The sequence below is a fragment of the Oncorhynchus mykiss genome, chromosome 11, assembly GCF_057628025.1.
Source record: "Oncorhynchus mykiss isolate SJ-2025 chromosome 11, ASM5762802v1, whole genome shotgun sequence".
Lineage (NCBI taxonomy): Eukaryota > Metazoa > Chordata > Actinopteri > Salmoniformes > Salmonidae > Oncorhynchus > Oncorhynchus mykiss.
Window position 1 is genome coordinate 50,480,979 of NC_143032.1, and position 17,754 is coordinate 50,498,732.

A 17,754-nucleotide genomic window follows, 5' to 3' on the forward strand; every position below is an offset into this window, starting at 1 on the left:
CCAGTCTAGAGAGATTTACATTTTGCTTCCTTTCAGAATGGGACCCCAAAAAAATCGTCCCTGGCATTTCTAACACACCAGACCATTTTGTTCCCACACCAGCTATTTTTTTCCTAAAGGCCCCAACATCTGCCTACGTTTTCCCTTGAGGCGACCATTATTAGCCAGAAAATGATCGTATTTCACACAAAAAAAACAAGACAAAGAACTGGGCTAAAAACGGACCAGCCCATCTAGCATTTCGGGCAAATGCCAGATGGGCTGGTCTGTTTTTAGCCCAGTGGCCCATCCACCCCTGCTTCCCTTTTTCCCTCTTCCTCCCACCCTAATGCATCTGGTCACCATAGCCCTCTATACTTTGCCTATAGGATTTGAACGTCTCTCAAAGCCCTGACACACACACTACGATCGGCCATCACCTGTTGTCCCTGCAGTTTCAGGGACCACCTAGTGTGTGGTTGAGAGAGGTGGCCACCTTCCCCATTCAACATGTAGGCAAATATTTTGTAGGAAACAACTTTGCCATCATGATCATGTCGTAAAATTGTCTTTAGACACATGGCAATGTTGTCATTAGCTAGTAAAGTTAGTGAAAAATAGCCAGAAATGCTAACGTTAGCTAGCTAAAATCTGGCGGTCTTCCCTCAATCTGAGCTAGCTAGCTAATGTTATTCTGCATCAAAAATCAATCTTGCGACATCACTATACAATGACTAAAGGTTTTCCTACTAATTATTTGCCTCTTTTTTAAATGTAATTGTATTTCCAAGCCACTGTAATGCACTTTGGATGAAGTCTTCATCAGCGCCAATTGACAATGTATTAAGTAAAATGCTCAGTCCAGGCATCAGTCCTAATACGGATGTTCGAAACAATATTGTGACGAAATGTGCAAACCATGAATTAGGATTGAAATGTGAAGTAAACTGGTTTAATGTCAAGGGGAAAAGGTAATAGAATTATGAATGTTGCAGAGTAGCTATCAACTTCTAAAATGTGATGTGGTATTATATTTCACAGTGAAAGGCTACTGGGGTTGACAGTGTGATTTCTTGAAGGCTACCTGGTCTGGTCCCTGTGGCAATTCCAATGGGATTGGGCTTGGATCCACTGTGGTGTGTGATGCTCTTTAGCTGTCTGTCTACCCAGGGTCTCTAACACAATGATGTGGACATTTCTTTAAATCAGGAATGACTAAACCAAGCACATAACTAAACCAAGCACGGCAATCTATCGAACAAGGCAGATTAGGGGATTTGCAAACCATGCAGCCAAACTGATTGAACTAGTTCTGACAAGAGCAGAATGACACTAAATTCAATACTCAATATTTTGCCTTTGATTATGTGATTATAACACCAGAGTGGTTGAGACTTGCATTATTGTGTTGGGGTGTGAGAGTGTTCAGGGGACTCTCAGGCAATTTGTATGCGTGTGGGACTGTGTGTGCGTGTGGGTGGGTGTGTGTATGTATGTAAGTGCGGGATATCATTGATGGTGTGCCAGAAGATGAGATCTGTCACTGTCAGCTGTTCCTGCTGTGCCACAAGGTGGCAGGTAGCCTAGCAATTAAGAGCATTGGGCCAGTAACCAAAAGGTTGCTATTTCGAATCCCGAGCCGGTAAGGTTGAAAAGTCTGCCATTCTGCCCTTGAGCAATGCAGTTAAACAACCCATCAACACCTGCTCCCCAGCCCCCTGAATCAGAGGGGTTGGGTTTAAATGCAGAAGACACATTTCAGTTGTGCATCTGACTAGGCATCCCCTTTCGAAGACATTTAAAAAAAAATGTAACCTATATTTAACTAGGCAAGTCAGTTAAGAACAAATTCTTATTTACAATGATAGCCTTGGAACTGTGGGTTAACCGCCTTGTTCAGGGGCAGAACAACAGATTTTTACCTTGTCAGCTCAGGGACTCGATCTAGCAAACTTTGGTTACTGGCCCAACACTCTACCCACTAGTCTACCTGCCATCCAACATAGAGTAATACACCTTTTAATGAATATACGTACATGCTTGTGTATACTTACATGCTTGTGTGTGTGCCAGAGGTGTACCAGAGGAAGCTATAGGAGAACGGCCTCATTGTAAAGACTGAAATGGAATGAATGGAACGGAGTCAAACGTGGTCTCCATATGTTTGATGTGTTTCATACCGTTCCATCAATTCCATTCCAGCCATTACAATGAGCCCGTCATCCTATAGTTCCACTAGCCTCCTCTGGTGTGAACGTGCATGTGTGTACGTGTGTGTGTATGTGTGTGTGTGTGTGTGTGTGTGTGCGTGTGTGTATGTGCTTTTGTGTGTGTATGGCAAATTGATTTAAGCCTAGCTGTTTATCTCTGCTTTTGCTCGGTAACTACAAATTCAAGTTTGATTATGTCCACGAAATTGAAACCGCATTTTCACTTTTGTCCCCAAAATGAGATGTGGGAAGGGGAATGTTCTATGTTTTTCCTGCGAGAGACCCAGAAATAGAGTTTTTGTTCCAGAAGAAAAACATGCATTTCTGATTCACTCTATTTTGTCTCTGAAATGGTTTTCTAAACCCTAACCCTAAACCCTAACCCTATAACCCTAACCCTATACTCTAGAAATGGCAATGAGTATACATTATAAATCACCTAATTCTGATTATTTTATTGAGTGGATCGTAAAGGGCTTTTTTTGATAAAGGCTACTCTAGTGAGATTCATCTGAAAAATGTGGTGGTCCAAGTTTGATTTTCCTGTAGATCCTAAAGAAGATTCTGTCCCAGTGAGATTTGTGACGGCTGTTCTGCCCCAAGGCTACGGTTAATGGCGTCAGATGCGAATCGCTGTGTGTCCTCAGCTAAAAGTGTGCTATGTGAATCACCGCAATTTTTTACCTTATCTACACCAATAAAATCATCATAAGAGAGAAAGAGAAAGTGAGAGACAGAGAGCGAGAGAGACAGAAAGCGAGAGAGACAGAGAGACAGAGAGAGAGGCAGAGAGACAGAGAGAGAGGCAGAGAGACAGAGAGAGAGGCAGAGAGAGAGAGCAAGGTGAAATGGAAAAGGGAGGGGAAGTATGTATTATGCCATGACTCTTTTTATTATTAAGACTGTATCCCCCCATTCCTCCACCCACTGAGTCAGACCGCATAAGAAGCAATTTCACAGCTCTCAGAGTCGTGCCACCTCAACACCTGAAACGAAATTGCACACTGTTCTAAAAAGCCATCATAGCATAGGACAGTACAGCACAGCACAGCAGAGCACACAGAAAGCCATATAACAGACTGGAGCCATATCTGCACACAACTGTAAACTATACATGGTGCAGCAGAGCCCAGTCGCTAGCATAGTATCTCTGGTTGTATGGATGTGTGGTGTGTAATGCAATGAACCATAGTGAACAATGAAATTGTAAATCCATCAATGGAGAAAAGAGTGTTGGCAAGGCTAATGTTCACAGAGCAACTGTAGTTTTGCAACAGAAGACGAAAATGTGTGTTTCTTATTGGTAGTCCCTACTTGTTTCAGTCTGTTTTCTTCCGTTTGGTGCCAAATGAACACAACCCAAGTAGAGATATCTGTTAAGTCATGCTGCAAGGACATTGATTACTTTATTAGTTTAACCTCTATGGGATCGGTGACCCCCCCCCCTCCCCCCAGTTGAGCTAATATGCGCTAATGTGATATTGGCATAAAGCTTAAATTATTGTTAATCTAACTGCACAGTCCAATTTACAGTATATATTACAGTGAAAGAATACCATGCTATTGTTTGAGGAGAGTGAACAGTTATGAACGTGTATCAATGTATTCAGTAAGCCATTTAGGCATATTTGGGCAAACTTGATACAACATTATGAACAGAAATGCAAAGGTTAATTGAATCAGTCTAAAACTTTTCACATACACTACTGCCATCCAGTGGCCAAAATCTAAATTGCACCTAAACTGGAATAATAACTTGTCCTTTCTCTTGCATTTCAAAGATGATGGAACAAAAACAAACAAAAAATTGTATGTATTATCTTTTACCAGATCTGATGTGCTATATTCTCCTACATTAGTTTCACATTTCCACAAACTTTAAAGTATTTCCTTTCAAATGGTAACAAGAATATGTATAAGGATATTTGTATAAGTGGTTACAATGTTTATCGCACTGATCGAGTTAAGAAAGGTGGGGGTGTGGCTATATATATAAAAACAAAATTCCCTGTAAGTGTGGCAAAGTCTGAAACTATTTGTAAACAGTTGGAATTTCTTGCTTTAAATATTGAGGTTTCAAAGGGTCTCTCTATAACTGTGATTGGCTGTTATAGACCCCCTCTGCTCTTGGTGATGCACTTTCTTCTTTGACTCACCTTATGTCTAAACTTCTTTACAGTGAGATTATCTTGATTGGTGATCTCAATTGGTGTTGGTTAAAGGTGTTGGTTAAAACTGATGAAATCTGATGATTTAAAAATGTTTTGTAATTCTATGAATCTTACCCAGTTGATTAACTCACACACTCGCCCAAATCTTAAATGCCCAGATTAATCTATCCTGATTAATTTGATATTGAGAAATGTTTCACATAAATATTCTGCGGTTGGTGTTTTTTGTAATGATTTAAGTGACCATTGTGCTGTTGTTGCTGTTAGAAATACTGAAGTTCCTAAGACAAACCCACGTTTTATCCGTAAGAGAAATTTGAAGTGTTTTAATGAGCAGGCTTTCTTTCTTTCAAGATTGAGTTTATCCCTGATGTGGAAACTGCCTGGAAATTCTTTCATTATGTTTTTTTTTCCAAAATAGTTAACAAACATGCCCCATTCCACAGGTTCAGGGTTAAAGGGCGGGATAATCCATGGTTTTCTTCTGAGCTGTCTTGTATTATTCACGACCGTAATCTAGCCTGGGCTAAAGCAAGGAAATCATGTTCTGGTGCTGATTGGCTACGAAACAAGTGTTATTTTCTTCTCAGGAAGGCTTCAGGAAGGCTTCTCAGGAAGTCTGAATATTTTATGTCTGTTACCACTGATAACCTGAATGACCCTAGAAAGTTTTGGAAGGCTATTAAGTCTATGTCTGGTAACAGTAATGTTAATGAATTACCGTCATGTGTTTTGAAGGACTTTGTTGCTGTATATGACAAAACTGAAATGCTGAATTGTTTCAATGAGCACTTTGTATCATCTTGTAGGCTGTTTGATTCAGTGTCCTCTGTCTCTGTACAACCCTGTGTGGATGAACCAGTGAGAGCTGGTCAAACTTTTAGCTTTTTGCCATTCTCAATGCAGGTGGTACATAAATGCCTGAAATCCTTAGATCAGAGAAAGCCTGCAGGTCCTGATCTTTTGGATCGCTGCTCTTTAAATCTGGCAGCTGATTTCATAGCTGAACCACTTACATACCTGTTCAATCTAACCCTGGAATGTAATGAAATTCCAAAGATCTGGAAATCAGCATTTGTCCTACCACTTTTAAAAGGGGGACATCCAACTCTTTTAAATAATTATAGGCCAATCTCAAAGCTTTCACCCCTGGTGAAAATACTTGAATCCCTTGTGAGTGAACAGCTAAAAGAGTTTTATTTACTAACTCTATTTTATCAATGTACCAATCGGGCTTCAGGAAGAAGAATAGCACAGTTACAGCAGCCATGAAGGTTTTCAATTATATCACTGTAGCCCTTGACAAAAAACAGCACTGTGTCTCACTTTTTATTGATCTCTCTAAGGCTTTTGATGCAGTTGATCACGCTATACTAAGGCAAGAGATTGTCGAGTGTAGGTCTTTCAGAGCATGCAGTTGCATGGTTTGCTAACTATCTGTCTGATAGAACTCAGTGCACTCAATTTGATGGGCTTATGTCTGTTAAATTGTCTGTCTTTAATGGTGTGCCCCAAGGCTCTGTACTTGGTCCTCTCTTATTCACTATTTATATAAATGATTTAGACAAAAATGTCCAAAATGGCAACTTTTTTTTATGCTGATGATACTGTTATTTACCATTGTACCTCGTCTCTTACAAAAGCTTTCCAGAACTTGCAAACTGTTTTTTATACTGTTCAACATACCTTCCGTCAATTGAAGCTTGTCCTCAATACTGACAAAATTAAACTAATGGTGTTTTCTAAAGCAAGAAATAGACCTCTGAACCTTTCACCTATTACTACCTGTCAGGGCAAGGAGATTGAGGTTGTAACCTCATATAAATATATTGGAATTTTAATTGATGACAGCCTCTCTTTTAAATTGCATATTCAACAACCTACAAAAAAATTGAAACTAGAATTTGGATTTTATTTTAGGAATAAGGCCTGTTTTTCTTTTGAAGCCAGAAGGAGGCTAGTATCATCTACATTTATGCCTTTATTTTAGATATGAATGGTTCCGCTCAGTGTTTGAGATCAATTGACACCCTTTACATGGCACTTTGAGATTTATTTTAAACTGCAAAACCCTTACGCACCACTGCACTTTGTATACCAGGGTTGGCTGGCCTTCTCTAGTCACTCATAGGCTCAGTCACTGGTATACTTTTATTTACAAAGCCATTTTGGGTTTACTACCTTTTTATTTGGGCATTTTTATTGTTCAGAAATGTTGTGGGTACTCTCTTCGTTCGCTGGACTTTATCCTGCTAACTGTTCCAAATGTCCGAACTGAATATGGTAAAAGGGCTTTTATGTGCTCTGCGCCATCATCTTGGAAAGCCTTACAAAATACTTTTAAACTGGAAGTACTTGTCCCGATTGGTATTTTTAAATCACTGATGAATGATCTTGAGACTGATTCCCTGACCTGTCAATGATTTTAAATGGCTGTTTTTGATTTTGTTAAACTCTTGTGAATTATATGGTTTTTACTAGATTACTTGTACTTTTTCATGTTGTTTGTCAGTAATTTTTGTAATGACTTGGTGCTGCCTATCTTGGACCAGGACACTCTTGAAAAAAAGATTTTACATCTCAATGAGCCCTTCCTGGTTAAATAAAGGTTACATAAATAAAATATCCTTGCTTCAGGTCCTGACTTACAGGCAGTTAGATTTGGGTATGTCATGTTAGGCGAAAATGTAAAAAAATGTGACGATCCTTATTATTGTTGTCCAGGCCATATGCAGATGCAGGAGTGTGGGTGTGTATGCTCATGTGTCATGTTTGATGTGTACTTTTATCTTGTATGTAGGAATCCACATTGATTCCCTGCATTTCAGTTCAAGCACACACACACACCAGGAGGGCTGTTTCCATGGTTATTTCCACGTATTACCAGGATATGGATATTCAGTATCTTTTTATCCTTTGCTCTCTTAACCAACCTTTCCCGCCCCCATGCTGTTTCACAAGTAGGGTTACTTGCACTGACTGTTCAAGGCCCTGTCACTCTCCCTGTCTCTCATTTTCTCTTACATTCACTCAATCAGCACTCGTTTACTTTATCTCACTCTCAGACTGTACATTGTCTCTTTCTGGCATTCCTTTATTTCACATGTCTCTCCCTCTCTCTCTCTCTCTCTCTCTCTCTCTCTCTCTCTCTCTCTCTCTCTCTCTCTCTCTCTCTCTCTCTCTCTCTCCCCTCTGTGAAGGGTCAGGGTTATCCCCTCCCATGTTCTCAGACAGAATGGCCTTGCCACTCCTAATTAGTGGTCGCTTGGGCAAGCGCCTAGCACGGCTTAGTGAAGGCCTATGGGAAAGAGAGCTGCTTATTCTACCCTCAGGAGATGGATTGAAAACGACGAGCCTAAAAAAAGCACTCTCTATCACACACACACGTAAACACACACACACACACACACATATACTCACGCACATACACACCACATATTTACTCATCTTATCTTTCCATTTGATGTGGCATGGTGCATTCATTGTAAGGTGATTTTAAGGGGCTGGTTAATCACACCTTGTTCCCAAGGATTAATGTGTGTTTGTTGTGGTTGGCAAACAGCCTATTTGTCAGGGTTTTAGTAAATGCCTTCCCCTCGTCACTGAAAGAGGGGCTTTGTGGCCTGTTCGGATTGCACACATTTGTTTATGACTAGCCAATAAAGTCTGTCTGTAACTCGGCATACACAGGGGCTGACACAATGAACACAGCTCTCACTCATGCTTATGCTGTTAGCTAGCCCAGTGACAGTTCAAGAGCACCCATCCTCCTCTCCTCTATCCAACGCTTCCTGATTTTCTACAGTATCTTCAACTTCAACTTCATACAACTTCATATCATCTCCTCTTTTCTCTTCGCCTCAGCAAATTAGAGAATCAGTTTCTGATATCTTATATGATAACACTTTACAGTACAACATAACCTTTCCTGTGGATGTGTGGGTTTGTGAGTGTGGGTTCCCAGTGTATGATTTATATCCTGAACAAAAATATAAACGCAACATGTAAAGTGTTCGTCCCATGTTTCATGAGCTAAAATAAAAATAAAAACAGAAATGTTCCATACGCACAAAAAGCTTATTTCTCAAAAATGAGTTTACACCTCTATTAGTGAACATTTTTCCTTTGCTAATGTAATCCATCCACCTGACAGGTGTGCCATATTAAGAAGCTGATTAAACAGCATGATCATTACACAGGTAAACCTAGTGCTGGGGATAATAAAAGGCCACATTAAAATGTGCAGTTTTGTCACACAACACAATGCCACAGATGTCCCAAGTTTTAAGGAAGTGTGCAATTGTCATGCTGACTGCAGGACTGTCCACTAGAGCTGTTGCCAGAGAATGTAATGTTAATTTCTCTACCATAAGCCACCTCCAGCGTCGTTTAAGAGAATTTGGCAGTGCGTCCTACTGGCCTCACAACCACAGACCACGTACAACCACGCCAGCCCAGGACCTCCACATCCAGTTTCTTCACCTGCAGGATCTTTTGAAGGGGGTGGGGATGCTGAGGAGTATTTCTGTCTGTTATAAAGCCCTTTTGTGGGGAAAAACTCATTATGATTGGCTGGGCCTGGCTCCCCCCTGCCCAGTCGTGAAACCCATGGATTAGGGCCTAATGAATTCATTTCAATAGACTGATTTCCTTATATGAACTGCAACTCAGTAAAATCTTTGACATTTTTGCATGTTGCATTTATATTTTTGTTCAGTATATACATACCTTGATAAACTTTAGGTGATAGCCCATTAGGTTGCTCAAATGTTATCATAAAGACAAAAACTATGCAATAGTGGTTATGATTTTAGGTTGTTTAAAACATTCACCAGATGTTACAAGAACGTTCCCAGAACACATTTAGTCTGTTCTTTAAAAGGTTCCCAGAATGCTTTATTAGGTTGTGGGAGCATTGTGTGAAAATGACAGGAGATATGTTCTCAAAACATCAAAACTGTCCAGTGCTGAATAATACAATGTTTCCATTATGTTTCAAAAAACATTTGCCTAAAGTGGCAAGAACAGTCCTAAAATATATATTTTTAAATGTTATTTAAAAGTTCCTAAAACATTTCTTTAGATTGTGGGAACATTGTGGGGATTTGACAAGAGATTAACAAAACACTAAACTGTCAAGTTGGGCTGACATTCAGATAATGTTTGTATCAGAGTGCACAAAACATTCCTTTGATGTTGCAAGAATGTTGACAGAACATTTAATTAGGTTGTGGTAACAGTGTGGGTACATTACAAGATATAGGTTACTAAAACACAAAAAACAGCACAATTCGGAAAGTATTCAGACCCCTTCACTTTTTCCACATTGTTTTACATTACAGGCTTATTCTAAAATGGCCAAAAAAAGTCCTTATCAATCTACACACAATGCCCCATAATGACGAAGCGAAAACAGATTTTTTAAAATGTTTGCAAAAGTATTTAAAATAAAAACAGAAATACCTTATTTACATAAGTATTCCGATCCTTTGCTATGAGACTCGAAATTGAGCTCAGGTGCTTCCTGTTTCCATCGATTATCCTTGAGATGTTTCTACAACTTGATTGGATTGATTGATTGGACAAAGGTACACACCTGTCTATATGAGGTCCCACAGTTGACAGTGCATGTCAGAATGAAAACCAACCATGAGGTTGAAGGAATTGCCCATAGAGCTCCATGACAGGATTATGTTGAGCCACAGATCTGGGGAAGGGTTCCAAAACATTTCTGCAGCATTGAAGGTCCCTAAGAACACAGTGGCATCCATCATTCTTAAATGCAAGAAGTTTGGAACCACCAAGACTCTTCCTAGAGCATGCCGCCCGGCCAAGCTGAACAATCGGGGGAGAAGGGCCCATGGTCACTCTGACAGAGCTCCAGAGTTCCTCTGTGGAGATTGGAGAACTTTTCAGAAGGACAACCATCCCTGCAGCACTCCACCAATCAGGCCTTTCTGGTACAGTGGCTAGACGGAAGCCATTCCTCAGTAAAAGGCTCATGACAGCCCGCTTGGAGTTTGCCAAAAGTCACCTTAAGGAGTCCCATAAGAAAGAAGATGCTCTGGTCTGATGAAACCAAGATGAAACTCTTTGGCCTGAATGCCAAGCGTCACATCTGGAGGAAACCAGGCACCGCTCATCACCTGGCCAATACCATCCCTATGGTGAAGCATGGTGGTGGCAATATCATGCTGTGGGAATGTTTTCCAGTGGCAGGGACTGGGAGACTAGTCAGGATCAAGGGAAAGATGAACAAAGCAAAGTTAAGAGAGATCCTTGATAAAAACCTGCTCCAGAGCGCTCATGACCTCAGACTGTGACGAAGGTTCACCTTCCAACAGGAAAATAACCCTAAGCACACAGCCAAGAAAACGCAGGAGTGGCAAGTCTATGAATGTCCTTGAGTGGCCAAGACAGAGCCCATACTTCAACCAAATCAAACATCTCTGGAGAGACCTGAAAATAGCTGTGCAGCGACACTCCCCATCCAACCTGACAGAGCTTGAGAGGATGTGCAGAGAACAATGGGAGAAACTCCCCAAATACAGGTGTGCCAAGCTTGTTTCGTCATACCCAAAAAGACTCAAGGCTGTAATCGCTGCCAAAGGTGCTTCAACAAAGTGAGTAAAGGGTCTGAATACTTATGCAAATATGATTATCATATACTCATTATGGGGTATTGTGTGTAGATTGAGGGATATTTTTTTACATCCATTTTAGAATAAGGCTGTAGCGTAACACAATTTGGAAAAAGTGAAGGTGTCTGATTATTCTCCGAATGCAATGTATGTTCAGCTGTGATGACATTCAAACAATGTTTAACTTTAGTTGCGCAGGACATTCCCTTAATGTTTTAAGAATGAAATAAGTCTGTTTTTATGACTTTCATATCATATTTGTTTAACAAAATTGTCAACTGACATTTATGTAATATACATTTTATCTTGTCTTGGAGGTCCTTAATACAATCGTATATTTAAATTTGACCTAATATAATTATCAACATGCTCAGCAGGAAAATTAAAGCAGATTAGAAAACATCCCCATTATGTTTCTCTTTAGATTTATTGGCAATTTACATTTGAGGACTATTGGTGGTGGTATAGAGACACATGGCATTTTATTTTAATTCACAGGACAATTGAACAGCGTTTAATCATACAAAGACAACCATATTTTTTATGCTTCATGTGTTGACAATCTGCACATATGGGGTTTGTACCTGCAGTGTTTGTTTCCCAGGTCTTATATCCTTTGCACCACCAAGTAAGCATGCTTGCGTCTCTTTATATCTGTTGGTATAAAGCAATGGCGGTATGGTCAATCAGGAATTCTATGCCTTTTTATCTTCTTAGACATAACTAACTCAGCGAAATACTGGTAACTGGGTTAGCCATCACTTCGCGCATCCTCTTTATATGCTGGGTACTTCTGGACCCATACTTACAAGGTATCCAAGACTATGAGTGCTCATCTAGGATCATTTTTCTTTTCAAATCATAAAAAATAAGCCAGGTTGTGGGAACAGTCTGGTGTAGTGTAAACAATATGGTTGTGTTTGCATGATAATCAGTAGTGTTAGTGAGTGTTTTGCATGCATGAATGTGATAATGCAGGTGTTGAAAGGTACCAAAGCAAACAACCAAAAGGCCACCAAGAAACACAACAAAATCTAGAAAGGTGTCTGCATGGAGAGTCTCCTCCATGAATGTGGAAGAGGTCTATTTATCCTGGGAGACACCGGGCCCAGGTGTTTCCCATGTAGCTGCCGACCCTCCCAACTCTGCCCACCGGGATCCTAATAAGGAAGACAAGAGTAAAGAGAGAATACGGCAGACAGAGTGGGAGGGTCGTCACAACATGCGGTTCAAATGTCCTAAATGAAAGTACCATGTGTCTCTAATATAACCTACAATAGAGTCCTCAAATGCGAATTGACATTAAATCTAGGGAGAAACATAATGGGGATGTTTTTCAATCTGCTTTAATTTGCATGCTGAGAATGTTAGGTTCTATTATCACCATGAATGGACAGTTTTCATGTTATGAGAACATTTGCAATGACCTAAAAGAAATTCTGGGAACCTTCACAAAACCGGTTTTGGTTTGCTGGGAAAAACATTACTTGTACATTGTGTTGTTACGTTACCTGGAAACCTAATGATAACTTTTATGGAATGTTCTGTAGTTATTGTTAAAGATGTTGTGCACAACATCTTTGGTCAATTAGCAGTTACTCTTATCCAGAGTAACTTAATCCTTCCTCAGACTTTGGTTTGGCTGGCGCCTAGCTCAACTTGGCTAGGCGAACCATAACGAGTGGGCTCGCATACTCCCTTAAAAGACCTTCGCTTGATAAACAAGAAAAAAGAGGCAATAGTACTGTTTGTCCATCTTGAGACGCCGTAGCTAGTACACAATTCCTCAAAATTGTCCTAATTAATCTTTCATTAATTTTGACGTTTTTGATCTTAGTAGTGCAATTTTACACCTAACGAAGTTGTTTGGTTCAGTGTCTCTCAATTGAATTAATTTTTAATTAAATGTTTCTAGTTGAATAACAACAAACACTTAATTGAAGAATCCCTACTGAGGTGTAGAGTTACGCTCGTCGATGGAAGGATCGGACCAAGGTGCAGGGTGGTAGGCGTACATTTTAATTTATTAAATGAACACCGAAAAAACAGCAAATACAAAACGTAACGTCTAGTAGGGCTAAACAGCACAGTACCAAAATCAAGATCCCACAAACTACAGGTGGAAAAAGGCTGCCTAAGTATGATCCCCAATCAGAGACAACGGTAGACTACTGCCTCTGATTGGGAACCATACCCGGCCAACAAAGAAATAGAAAAGAGAGATTGCCCACCCTAGTCACACCCTGACCTTACCAAATAAAGAATTAAAAGGATCTCTAAGGTCAGGGCGTGACATGTAGTGGCTACCGAAAAAATGTAGTCTAAAAAATGTAGTCTACATGAACAGCCGAAAATGCCCTTGCAGAAGACCAAAATGAACAAAAACATCACAAAATGTTGTAATAAATCCACAAACTGTTCTGCACTGTTTCGGATGGGAAGCATGAGGACACCTTTACAGTCAGCAAATTCAACTAAGGTAGATAAACAACCACGTATCACAGTCATAGCATGTAAAATGTTTTTGTAACCGTTACTGAGAATGTTATTGCTGTTTGGGCCGATTACTTACAAATCTGTTTCTGTCTTTTAAAATAAAAAATACATGTATTTTAATGAAATACATTTTGTATTTATTTGATACATTGATCTTTATGGTATTTTGTATTTTGTGATTCTTGCCCATCACTGTGTGTTTGTGCGCATCACTTTGTCTGTGTGTTTGTGTGTTCAATGACTGGAGGGCATGGTTTTCTGTCACAATCACGCATGTACTGTACAGTACAGTGCCTTCAGATAGTATTTATACCCCTTAAATTCTTCAATATGTGTGACGGATTGCCTCGAAAGTTGAAAAACTTGTAACCTTACTTTTGAGGAAATGGCCCTAGAATACTTTGGTAAACCTACTGGAGAGCTCTTCTTTGACTACACCCATTCAGCATCGTTCACACCCTTTTTATTCATTCGTAAAAATGTTCAACAACATACCTCCACTTTGACATTATGGGGTCTTGTGTGTAGGGCAGTGACAAAGAAAATACTTCATTTAATCCATTGTGAATTCAGCCTGTAACACAAAAAAAGTCAAAGGGTGTGAAAACTTTCTGAAGGCACTGGACTGGAGTGTGGGAGAATGTTAATATGTATGGTATAGAGAATGGTCCCAAGGTAAAGCAGAGTGCATGGCCCTTCATGTGTACAGCTAATATCATACAAATTGAATGAGCTGGAGCACTTCTCTGAAGTGGCCACCTCCTCTCTAGAGGCCATAGTTCAGGAAAGGTCTGGGTGAAGTACATATAGTAGCTCAGCTCATGACATATTGATGATAGGCATCAATATAGCAGAAGAGTCTGCTGGAGGTCTGGATTGGCAGTATGTTACTCACTGAACAGCTGATTCTAGACCTCTCACTGGGAGATATGTTTGCCACCCACTCCTCTATTCCATCCACTTGCCGAGTAACCAGCTCGCATGCTTTAAATGCAATGACCTTGACCAGTGTGCCTATGAAGGAAAAAACGGTGTGTCAGATCCAAGAGGGTCTGAAAAGTTTTGCAAGGCACTGTAATGAGTGTGTGTACATGTGGGGCTTGAACCATCATGAGGTATTTCAGATCCTCTCTTGGAAATGTTCCCCATTAAAACAGCTTCCAGGTGTTATTGTCCACCTCTCCCCATTCTGCGTAAAAGCATTCAGGTCACAGCAAAATCAACTGGTTGGAAGATAACAGTTTGGTGTTTTGTTTTTGGGGGTAAAAGGACCTTGAATTATCATCCGTTGAGGCACATTGGATCCTTTAGAAATGGAACTTCAACATGACAAACACATCCTGCCGACGCTCAGTCCATTAAAAGAAAACCAACGGAGTTCTTAATCTGTTTGGACGTCCCGTTTCTAAGTTCACGAACACTCATTCTCAGCGGAATACGGAATACAGAGTAGCTTTTGTTTTGATGTTGGCATCCATTTTATTTCATTATTGGCATCCTTTTTGTGGCATATTGGAGTTGGAGTTTGGAGAATAGGCGAGGCTTTGTTAGAATTGTTTTATCATGTCCTTGTCATATGCTTTTCCTTTGTGTTGTATCATTAGCTGCTCTCTCCACTCCCAATTACATTGACATGGAAGCTGGTGATGCTGGACACACTATGGATGAACCTGAGGAACTGAACTCATTCTATAGGACCATTAGGCAAGTGTGTCTGCAGTATTTCTCAGCTCTCGTTGGCTATTTGAAAATCATTGCTCGCAGATTAGCAGCCTTCCTGACCTCCCAAGAGACATATCACATTCTGACTATGGATTTTTACTGTCACAAATGTTGTCTAATATTCCCAGTGGAAGTTCTGTCAAAATCTCAAGATCAGTTTACCACATTGAATCCTCAAAACTGAGAAAATGTTGACTGGATTTTGTCCATTATGTACCTGGCTACACTCCCATACTCATACTCATGGGTTGCGACAAGTCTAGATTTTCTCAGATGGCCACTGTAATTTGATGCTGCCCTATATTAAACAAAGTGTTTAGATAAAGTATTTAAGTGATTTCTCTGTTTATTTAACTTGATGGGGTCAAGATGTCACCTTTTTTTTGCCAATTCAACAGTTACGTCAGAATGCTACGCTGATAAGTATAATACACATAGGCCAATGTGTATGGCTAACACAGGATACGTTGCAAAATTAGCATTTACTTCCCCCAGCCATTTCTTCTGATGGAAAGTTGCTCAGAGGGCAGGTCTGTTGGGGGTAGCTGGCGAGGTCAAGCTGTTACACCGCTCTTTTGAAGTGCTAGTTTATATCCTGTCTGTGCTTGGTCTGCTAATCCAGGGATTATACAGCTTTAAAAGTAATATGGGCAGGTTTTAATTAGCCTGAAAAGGGGGGAAACCGGTGAAATAACACTCTAATAATACTCTAATCTGCACTAAATTAAAATCCTACTCAAACAAACACACGTACACAGACAATTGAGGGAAATACACAAACCACACATGCATACACTCAACACACATATGAACACAAAATTGTAATATGGCCTTCTGTGTTACTTCCTGCTTACACAAAAACAACAAAGAGCCACACAAATTCAAACACATGCACATGAACACACACAAACACACTTGCACTACTTTTCAAAAGTTTGGGGTCACTTAAAAATGTCTTTGTTTTTGAAAGAAAATCAATTTTTTTCGTCCATTAAAAAAAAACGTCAAATTGGTCAGAAATACAGTGTAGACTTTGTTAATGTTGTAAATGACTATTGCAGCTGGAAACATTAGATTTGTTTAATGGAATATCTACAGAGGCCAATTACAGAGGCCCATTATCAGCAACCATCACCCCTGTGTTCCAATGGCACGTTGTGTTAGCTAATCCAAGTTAACCATTTTAGGCTAATTGATCATTAGAAAACCCCTTTGCAATTATGTTAGCACAGCTGAAAACTTGTACTGATTGAAGAAGAAATAAAACTGTCCTTCTTTAGACTAGTTGAGTATCTGGAGAATCAGCATTTGTGAGTTTGATTACAGGCTCAAAATGACCAGAAACAAAGATCTTTCTTCTGAAACTCGTCAGTCGATTCTTGTTCTGAGAAATTAAGGCTTTTCAATGCGAGAATTTGCCAAGAAACTGCGCAATCTCACAGAACAGCGCAATCTGGCTCTAACCAGAATAGAAAGAGGAGTGGGAGGCCCCGGTGCACAACAGAGCAAGAGGACAAGTACATTAGAGTGTCTAGTTTGAGAAACAGGCACCTCACTAGTCCTCAACTGGCAGATTCATTAAATAGTACCCAAAAAACACCAGTTTCAACGTCAACAGTGAAGAGGCGACTCCGGGATGCTGGCCTTCTAGGCAGAGTTGCAAAGAATTAGCCATATCTCAGACTGGCCAATAAAAATAAAATATTAAGATGGGCAAAATAACACGGACACTGGACAGAGGGAGATTGGAAAAAAGTGTTAAGGACAGACTAATCTAAGTTTGAGGTGTTCGGACCAAAAAGAGGAAGATTCGTGAAGCGCAGAAAAAATGTAAAGATGCTGGAGGAGTGCTTGACCCATTTGTAAACCATGGTGGAGGCAATGTGATGGTCTGGGGTGTTTTGGTGGTGGTAAAGTCAGAGATTTATTCAGGGTAAAAGGGATCTTGAAGAAGGAAGGCTATCACTCCATTTTGCAATGCCACGCCCTGTGGACAGCGAATAATTGGAGCCACAGGACAATGATCCAAAGCACAGCTCCAAACTCTGCAATAACTATTTAGGGAAGAAGCAGTCAGCTTGTATTCTGTCTATAATGGAGTGGCCAGCACAGTCACCAAATCTCAACCTATTGAGCTGTTGTGGGAGCAGCTTGACCGTATGGTACGATAGAAGTGCCCATTAAGCCAATTCAACTTGTGGGAGGTTGCTTCAGGAAGCATGGGGTGAAATCTCTTCAGATTACCTCAACAAATTGACAACTAGAATGCCAAAGGTCTACAAGGCTGTAATTTCTGCAAATGGAGGATTCTTTGACGAAAGCAAAGTTTGAAGAACACAATTATTATTTCAATTAAAAATCATTATTTATAAACTTGTCAACGTCTTGTCTATATTTGCTATTCCTTTTGCAACTCATTTCATGTATGTTTTCATGGAAAACAAGGGCCTTTCTAAGCGACCCCAATCTTTTGAACCAGAGTGTATATGGAGGTGAGAGGAAAGAGAGATAATGTTATAATAATCTGCACTAAAT

General features: G+C 40.0%; 1 protein-coding gene across 2 annotated transcripts in view; it reads left to right on the forward strand.

The window, feature by feature from the left end:
* Window positions 1-17,754, forward strand: part of LOC110535806 (transient receptor potential cation channel subfamily M member 3) — a 208,449-nt gene that overhangs the window by 77,255 nt on the left and 113,440 nt on the right. The window lies entirely within an intron of this gene.